This window comes from Dendrobates tinctorius, unplaced genomic scaffold, assembly GCF_039654945.1.
Source record: "Dendrobates tinctorius isolate UK_male_01 unplaced genomic scaffold, ASM3965494v1 ptg000320l, whole genome shotgun sequence".
Classification (NCBI taxonomy): domain Eukaryota; kingdom Metazoa; phylum Chordata; class Amphibia; order Anura; family Dendrobatidae; genus Dendrobates; species Dendrobates tinctorius.
The window spans coordinates 238,325-248,492 of NW_027361987.1; the positions used below are offsets into that span (position 1 = coordinate 238,325).

Genomic DNA, 10,168 nt, shown 5'->3' on the forward strand with positions numbered 1-10,168 from the left:
TCATCACAGGTCCTGTGCACAGAGCAGTCATATATGTGGCGGACACTCCTGGATCTTCTGCTTTCTGGGCCGGTTCCTCCTGTGAGTCCTATTAACCCTTTCGCTCCCTGTATTCTCCTTTCTGACCAGGACAATATCTGAATTCGGACAGTGTAACAGGGATTTCAGCAATGTGGAAGGAAAAAATGACAATTTTACTTTATTTCCTCACAAAAATGTGACTTTAGCCCAAAAATTGGCCGCGTAACAAATCCTTATTCCCCCACTGTAGTTTGTAGACTCCATATACAGATCCCTTAAGTGTGAAAAGAGCTGAATTCCCCACTTAAGTTATTGCATTTTGGAAATTGCCCCCACTGGGAATTTATCTCCAGGTAAAGGCGCAATTGTGTCTCCATGGGGGTTGTGCTCACAGCCCAACATCGTGTGACCCTCCAAAGAAATGCCACCCCGCACCATTACTGACCACTGCCAAACCGGTCATGCTGAAGGATGTTGCAGGCAGCAGATCGCTCTCCACGGCGTCTCCAGACTCTGTCACTGCTGTCACATGTGCTCAGTGTGAACCTGCTTCCATCTGTGAAGAGCACATGGCGCCAGCGGCGAATTTGCCAATCCTGGTGTTCTGTGGCATCCTGTACGGTGTTGGGCTGTGAGCACAACCCCCATCTGAGGACGTCGGGCCCTCAGACCATCCTCATGGAGTCAGTTTCTAACCATTTGTGCAGACACAGAACATTTGTGGCCTGCTGAAGATCATTTTGCAGGGCTCTGGCAGTGCTCCTCCTGTTCCTCCTTGCTTAAAGGTGGAAGTAGTGGTCCTACTGCTGGGTTGTTGCCCTCCTACGGCCCCCTCCACATCTGCTGGTGTACTGGCCTGTCTCCTGGTAGCGACTCCAGCCTCTGGACACTACGCTGAAAGACACAGCAAACCTTCTTGCCACAGCTTGCATTGATGTGCCATCCTGGATGAGCTGCACTACCTGAGCCACTTGTGTGTGTTGTAGAGGCCGTCTCATGCTACCACGAGTGTGAAAGCACAACCAACATTCAAAAGTGACCAAAACATCAGTCAGAAGCATTGGTACTGAGATGTGGTATATGGTCCCCACCTGCAGAACCACTCCTTTATTGAGGGTGTCTTGATAATTGCCAATAATTTCCATCTGTTGTCTATTCCATTTGCACAGCAGCATGTGAAATTGATTGTCAATCAGTGTTGCTTCCTAAGTGCACAGCTTGATTTCACAGAAGTTTGATTTACTTGGAGTTATATTCTGTTGTTTAAGTGTTCCCCTTATTTTTTTGAGCAGTGTATATAGAAAAAACAAATGGATTATCTTCTGAAATTCAGGATGCCGGATCCTTCTCTGCCCTGACATCATCTGTCGGGAGGCCCCCAAATACATTATATGGTCGGCCAAACCCCCCGAAATCAGTGCTTTCATGGAACGTTAGTCTAATATGTATGGGGGCGTTATAAGGTAACTTATTGGACGCTGCCTCTGGCCCGGCCTAATAGACCTTCATACATTGCAGCCCAGACCCCATTATTAGGCATGTAGGTATCAAAGTAACTAGGCCGCCCCATACTATTGAGTACTTGGAGGCGGGGGGCATTCAGCCGGACTCTTCTTAGATGCCATGTTTGCTTTTCACAGCAGCAAGTGGTTAAACTGTCAGGGATTTGTTGAAGCCTCATCTGTGCCATCCCTGCGGTGTACATCTATGTTCTGGGGACCAGAAGAGTTAATTTGCAAAAAAAATGTTTCACTTGTTGAAATATAATAAAATGTGTCTTCTACTTTTTTCTTATTTTTTTCTTACAAGAATTGTTGGAGCCAATTTTCTTTAGAAACATTTTAATATCGGCTTTTCCTGGAGTTTTTCTTGTAATATAGGAAAGCCTAAGGCCAGAAATAAACCCCATAAATCACTGTACATGGAGACTTTGGGATCAGATCATTTCTGTCCGTTGTGTTTGTGGAAACTAAAAATATTTTCTAAAAGCCTCAAACTTCTGTGTGTGACTCAGAGCTGAGATCTAACGTGATGGAAGATTCCAGTGCGGGGAAGACGGGAAACCTTCATATAGACGGCCGGTGGGGATGGAGTCAGTGGCCGACTCTGGCCAAATCTGTTTCCAGAGCCGTAGTAGGAGATGAAGATGTCGTCCTCATCATGAAGGAGTTATTTCTCATGTCGCGTGTAATGAATATCTCCTGCAGTATTGCTAATGCCGATTCCAGTGTCGGTAATGAGACGAGAATTAGCGTTATGGAAGATGAGTCTATGAGGAATGTGTTCAGCTGCCGACTCCGAGGAGGAAACTGCTTGTTGTCTGTGGCCTAAATATATAGGTTTTATTAGTAGATGTCAGGGAAGAAAACTAAACCCTGTAAGATAATAAATCTCCTCATATGTTTCCCTTATTATCTCCAGTAATTGTATTATTACACAGGATTCTTATGATGTTACATCGGATCATCTTCTTCTCATTCAGGTCTCTACAATATCGGATCCTCTCAGGGAAGATCTTCTACAAAAGAGAATTTTCCTGATTTACCCATCAAGGACGGATATGGACAGAGACAAGATGGCGGAGAGGATGTTACACCTCACCCTAGAGATCCTCTTCCGTCTCACTGGAGAGGTGAGAGATTCTGATGACGTCACATTACATCATTCTTATCTATGGGAATAACAGATGGACAGAACTGGAGAGGTGAGGACTCTGGGAATGTCTGTAGTGAGATTTATTAATGTGTCTCTCCATAACCAGGATTACACAGTGGTGAAGAAGACCTCTAGTGATCGCTGTCAGGACCCTGTGTCTGAGGGATGGGGAAGACCCGTGAGCCCAATCACAGGGCCTCCACCTCACCCCCTGATCCATGAGGACATCAATGACCCCAAGATCCTAGAACTCACCTACAAGATGATTGAGCTGCTGACTGGAGAGGTGACACTGCTGGGAATGCTGGGACATTATACAGTAACACTATGAAGGGATCGGGGGGATGACAGTATCATTGTATGTGTCAGGTTCCTATAAGGTGTCAGGATGTCGCTGTCTATTTCTCCATGGAGGAGTGGGAGTATTTAGAAGGACACAGAGATCTCTACAAGGACGTCATAATGGAGGTTCCCCAGCCCCTCACATCACCAGGTAATAGACAGGACTAAATACACACGGCCTATAATTATCTGTATGTAGAGAATGAATTCAGTCCCTGTATGTGTTTCCTCCAGATCTATCCAGTAAGAGGACAACACCAGAGAGATGTCCCCGTCCTATTCTTCCACAGGACTGCAACCAAGAAGATCCCAGTGCTCCTCAGGATCATCAGGTAGATGGAGAGAAGGTGTCAGGAGATCTCCCCTGTGATGTGTAGACGGCTGTGAAGGTCTTGTGCTCAGTCTTGTTTTATCCACCAGTATTATATGTTTTATACTTGTGTAATGAGAAGGGTGGAGATGGCAGGAATAGAGCTGATCATAGATGGGACTTCTCCATCTGTCTGTGACTTTTACAATATTTGTTTCAGGGTGAAGATCTGACCCATATTAATACTACGAAGACATATGTGAGAGATGATGAGTGGTGTAAAGAGGAGATTCCCACATATGACTACCCAGGTGAGTAGTAACCACTGACTGCAGAGAAGTCACAGATTCCTCTCAGTCACCGGCTGTGGCTGCTTTATCGGTGGTGTAGTCCGGCCGTATTACCATGATCACCATTTTGCCTCTAGACCACAATATTCTCCTCCACCCAAAACTGTTTAAATGACTTTTGTCATTGAAAGTCCTTTTCTGTAGAACTTACAACCTGGAGGATCCACCTACCCCCTGGTATTAGTGTGAGGGTGATCCCTTAAAGCAAGATCTATATTATTGCTTGTACCTGACTTGAGTGCGCGCTTAAAGAGTCACACTGAACACAGAGTTAGATGTCTACTCCTTTCTCAGCAAAGGCTTGCACACAACTGAAGTTTATTCTCAAGACAAAGAGACAGGAAATGTGTCACACAATCTTCTGAGTAGCCAGTGTCAGTCTATGATAGGTCCATTTCAGCTTCACTTCCATATATGGTATCCAGTATCTCAGCTTCTGCATTCCAAGGATTCCTTCCAGGGTGTTGTCTGAAGACACAGACACCATCTTGGTACACCATATCTGAACTGACTTATATAAGGTTTAATAATTGATTTCATTAGCCATTCTCTCCTTCACATTAGGAGACGCTGACCGTTACCTGCCCAGATCTGTAACTATAAAGCCAAATGACAGCGTACGTAGAATGTGCTGACAAGATAGAAAATCAATTAAAGAAAAATATGTGCTTTATGTGGTACTCTGATTACATATTCATCTGTATTACATGCAGCAAAATGTCACCGGTGATGGCGGCGCCTGCGCAGTAGTATCTATAAGTAAGAGATAGAGGCTACTGCGCAGGCGCCGCTGGTGTCATTTTGCTGGATGTAATTTTTTTCTAAGCCTCACAATAGCGACAATATTATAGGCATTATCACCAACAATATCAGTGTTATTATATGCATTATGTAATAATGGGGGCAGGTCAGTGAGGGGTCAGCGACCTGTCATAAGCTAATAAAGATGAATATGTAATCAGAGCACCACATAAAGCCCCACCCACAGCCCCGCCCACAGCCCCACCCTTAGCCCCACCCCCGAGCAGGAAATATCATTAACTGAAAACTTCAAATACAGATTAAATAACAACCACAAGACGGATTTCATCACCAGGTATCATTGTAATCAGTATAACGGCGCTGACCTGACAGTGTCTGTAGGTTACTGAGCACAATCCTGCTGACAGGTTCCCTTTAAGAGATCTCAGCTCTGCACTATTATTCACAGTTCTCTATAAATGTGTAATATTTCTTCATGAATCTCATCTGACAGAAAATATTGGACCTTACGATAGTTTAGATTGTGACGTCACTGAGCCCCATATTCTAATTACCCCAGAGAGGTTTCACCACTAGCTGCTCATTTATTACTGATGGAGACTGTGGAGTTTGATCATTTCAGTAGATGTTATTGTCTATAGTCACAGTGTTTGATTACAGTAGTGTCCAAAATCCTCTGATTTAACCTCTTCCTGCAGCCAGATTTGTGTTCTTAATCAGGCCCCATTATTAATATCTGACGTGTGTCACTTTATGTGGTGATAAATTATTCACAAAGGATAATAGGAAACAGATGGATCTTACAAATTATTTTCCAGCTTCGCACTATACCCTACATACGGTTGTACACTACTGTCTGGGCACATAGCAGTGTTCAGAAGGGAAGGAGCGCCATTTAGCTATTTGAATGCAGATCTAGCTGGAATAGTTTGCAGACACAATGTATTGGGAGCACTGTTCATGGTCACCTGGCAGCTCAAAAGATGTCCACCATGAACATGCTTGGCTCTACTCTGCTTTCCATATCCCAAGGATTGCCTTGCTCATCATCCTATAACACCCTTACATGGAATATGGACTTACACTGGGACCCCTAAGCTTGGACCATGGTGTTACCTGCTATTCTGTGGTGTTAGATGGCAAGAAGAATAGTCAGGTAGCTGGGTCAGAACCAGAAGGACAGAATACAGAATCAGAAGACACAAGAGTAGTCAGTACACGGGCCACGGTCACAGCAGGAAACAAATACACAAGCCACAAGCTGAGCACAGAGGACTGAACCAGAGGAGAACAGCGCTGTATCTGGCAGATTCCGGCCATGTGCTTTGCGCTTTAGTAGGGTGTGGTACTTTCCAATTGGCTGAAGTAGGGAGCAGATTACTCCAGCTGGACAGCAGGAACAGATCCCAGATGAGATTGGTCACACCATATGCAGAAGCCCTAATATAACTAAATGACTGAAAACCAGAATAGTCGAAATCCCCATAAAGTGATTCCATGTTATTAATTAATTCACTGATGGTTGTAAACTATACACACGTGGTCAAAATTGTTGGTACCCCTCGTTTAATGACAGAAAAACCCACAATGGTCACAGAAATAACTTGAATCTGACAAAAGTAATAATAAATAAAAAATCTATGAAAATGAACAAATGAAAGTCAGACATTGCTTTTCAATCAAGCTTCCACAGAATGTGTAAATCGCAGTGTGTCCACTAATTAGCATCACAGGTGTCTACAATCCTGGAATCAGTGAGTGGCCTGTATAGAGCCTACAGATACTCACTGTGCTGTGTGGTGACATGGTGTGTATCACACTCAACATGGCCCAGAGGAAGCGAAGGAAAGAGTTGTCTCAGGAGATTAGAAAATTATAGACAAACATGTTACAGGTAAAAGTTATAAGACCATCTCCAAGCAGCTTCATATTCTTGTGGCTAAAGTTGCACATGTTATTCAGAAATTTAATATCCATAGGACTGTAGCCAACCTCCCTGGACGTGGCCGCAGGAGGAAAATTGATGACAAATCAAAGTGACAGATAATATGAATGGTAATATAGCCCAGAATAACTTGTAAACAGATTAAAGGTGAACTTGAAGCTAAAGGAACATCAGTGTCAGATCCCACCATCTGTCGTATGAGCCAAAATCGACTTCATGGGAGGCGACCAAGGAGGACACCATTGTTGAAAAAAAATCATAAAAAAACAGACTGGAATTTGCCAACCTACATGTTGACAAGCTACAAAGCTTCTGGGAGAATGTCCTATGGACAGATGAGACAAAAATGGAACTTTCTGGCAAGACACATCAGCTCTATGTTCTCAGATAGAAAAATGAGGCATATCACAAAAAGAACACTGTCCCTACTGTGAAACATGGAGGAGACACTGTTCTGTGGCTGCTTTGCTGCATCTGGCACAGGGTGTCTAGAATCTGCAGGGTACAATGAAATCTCAAGACTATCAAGGGATTCTAGAGAGAAATGTGCTGCCCAGTGTCAGAAAGCATGGTCTCAGTCGCAGGTCATGGGTCTTGCAACAGGATAATGACACACAATACACAGCTAAAAACACGCAAGAATGGCTAAGAGGAAAACATTGGACTATTCTGAAGTGGCCTTCTATGAGCCCTGACCTAAATCCTAATGAGCATCTTTGGAAAGAGCTGGAACATGCCGTCTGGAAAAGGCAACCTTCACACACGAGACAACTGGAGCAGTTGCTCTTGAAGAGTGGGCCAAAATACCTGTCGAGAGGTGCAGAAGTCTCATTGACAGTTACAGGAATCATTTAATTTCAGCAATTGCCTCAAAAGGTTGTGCAGCAAATATTTTACTTAAGGGAACCATCATTTCTGTCCAGGCCTATTTCATGAGTTTTATTTTTTAAAAATTCTGTGGAAGCATGGCTGAAAAGCAATGTCTGACTTTCAGTTGTTCATTTTGATAGATTTTTTTTAATTATTTTTACTTTTGTCAGATTAAAGTTATTTCTGTGACCATTGTGGGTTTTTCTGTCATTAAACGAGGGGTACCAACAACTCTAACTACGTGTGTAGGAGGAGTGAATAATTTGACTCCACAGCAACTTTCTGGAAATTAACACGCAGTGGATGTTGGAGTGAAAATTACACATTTGCCATTTTATTACCCAGCACATAGTGCCCAGATTGTGCTCCAGGAGACACCGCAAATTAAGTGGGTTCTTCTCACTATAATATTGCTAAATACAGGGATCCTAAATGTTGTTTGCGCACACTGCAAGACTCCGAAGTGAGAGCGGATTTTGCTGGATTGGTTTATGGAAACCTTGTCGCTTTTCAACAGCCTTTGAGCCACTAATAGTGTGGGAACCTCTGTTTTTCCAATGACAGATGATGGACCTGAGTGGGGACTTGTTTTTTGTGAGATGAGAATTGGTATTATTTTCGCCTACATAACATTGATTGGTTTCTTTATATTCGTTATTTGGGAGGCAGAATGAACAAACAGTTGAACACCGCACACTACTGGCTCATCCAACAAGGTTTTCTATTAGACTGTGAACTGTCATTGTCTTGGTAAATAATTAAAGTTTTTTACATAGCTTGCCACTTTTATGGACAGTTTAAGTAGAAATGTTCAAAAATATAAAACTAAAGGATATTTTATTAATAAATAATAATTGTTTTCTATCTTAGCAGATGACTGTACCAGGAGATCAGAGGGACAGCTGACATTTTCAATTTTTAAATCTGATGATCTTGAGATCCTACAAGATACAACTGAAGTGATTGCTGTTACTCCAGATATATCATCATCCATTCACAGCAAAGATCTGTCATCTGATCCTATGAAACAGGTCCCATCTTCTGATTCATTACTGACTAATAAGGGAAATCAATGTCACAAAAGGGGCATTAAAAAACAAACTGCTACTAAAGCAAAGAAGTCATTCTCATGTTCAGAATGTGGGAAATGTTTTACATGGAAATCACGTTTTGTTACACACAGAAGAACTCACACAGGGGAGAAGCCTTTTTCCTGTTCAGAATGTGGGAAATGTTTTAACCAGAAATCAGATTTGGTTAGGCACCAGAGAACTCACACAGGGGAGAAGCCTTTTTCCTGTTCAGAATGTGGGAAATGTTTTAACCAGAAATCAGATTTGGTTAATCACCAGAGAACTCACACAGGGGAGAAGCCTTTTTCCTGTTCAGAATGTGGGAAATGTTTTATACAGAAATTATGTTTTGTTACTCACCAGAGAACTCACACAGGGGAGAAGCCTTTTTCCTGTTCAGAATGTGGGAAATGTTTTAACCGGAAATCAAATTTGGTTAATCACCATAGAACTCACACAGGGGAGAAGCCTTTCTCCTGTTCAGAATGTGGGAAATGTTTTAACCGGAAATTAGATTTGGTTAATCACCATAGAACTCACACAGGGGAGAAGCCTTTTTCCTGTTCAGAATGAGGGAAATGTTTTGCACAGAAATCACAATTTGTTACCCACAAGAGAACTCACACAGGGGAGAAGCCTTTTTCATGTTCAGAATGTGGGAAATGTTTTTGCACTAAATCAGATTGTGTTAGGCACCAGAGAACTCACACAAGGTGAGAAGCCTTTTTCATGTTCACAATGTGAAACAATTTTTAACCAGAAAGGGAGTCTTGTTCCACACCAAATAACTCACACAGGGGAGAAACTTCTTTAATGGTAAAAGGAAAATAAATCTTGATCACATCAGAGAAGCCATTTTTCCTGTTCATAATGTTTTAACCAGAAATGGAATCTTACTAATAATAATCTTTCTTTTTATTTAGCACTAACATATTCTGCAGCCCTCTACAGTTTGCACACATTATCATAGCTGTCCCCAATGGGGTTCACAATGTAAATTCCCTATCAGTATGTCTTAGGAATGTGGGAGGAAACCCATGGAAACACGGGGAGAACATCCAAATTCCTTGCAGATGTTCTCCTTGGTGGGAGTTGAACCCAGGACTACAGCACTGCAAGGCAGCAGTGCTAACCACTGAGCCACCTCACCAGAGAACTTACACAGGGGAGAAGCTTTTTTCCTGTTCAGAATGTGGGAAATATTTTAACCGGAAAACACATCTTGTTAAACATCAGACCAGTCACACAGGGGAGAAGCCTTTTTCATTTTCTTAACCCCTTTACCCCCAAGGGTGGTTTGCACATTCATGACCGGGCCACTTTTTACAATTCTGACCACTGTCCCATTATAAGGTAATAACTCTGAAACGCTTCCATGGATCCTGGTGATTATGACATTGTTTTCTCGTGACATATTGTACTTCATGTTAGTGGTAAAATTTCATTCAAATAACTTGCGTTTATTTGTGAAAAAAACGGAAATTTGGTGAAAATTTCGCAATTTTCCAACTTTGAATTTTTATGCCCTTAAATCACAGAGATATGGCAAACAAAAAACTTAATAAGTAACATTTCCCACATATTTACTTTACATCAGCACAATTTTGGAACCAAAATTTTTTTTGTTAGAAAGTTATAAGGGTTAAAATTTAACCAGCGATTTCTCATTTTTGCAACACCATTTTATTTTTACGGACCACATCACATTTGAAGTCACTTTGAGGGGTCTATATGATAGAAAATCCCCAAAAGTGACACTATTCTAAAAACTTCACCCCTCAAGGTGCTCAAAACCACATTCAAGAAGTTTATTAACCCTTCAGGTGCTTCACAGGAATTT

At 42.1% G+C, this 10,168-nt stretch overlaps 1 pseudogene; it reads left to right on the plus strand.

The window, feature by feature from the left end:
* LOC141073903 (uncharacterized) overlaps positions 1-8,916 on the plus strand; it is a 61,417-nt pseudogene extending 52,501 nt beyond the window's left edge.
* The last annotated feature ends 1,252 nt before the right edge of the window (positions 8,917-10,168 follow it).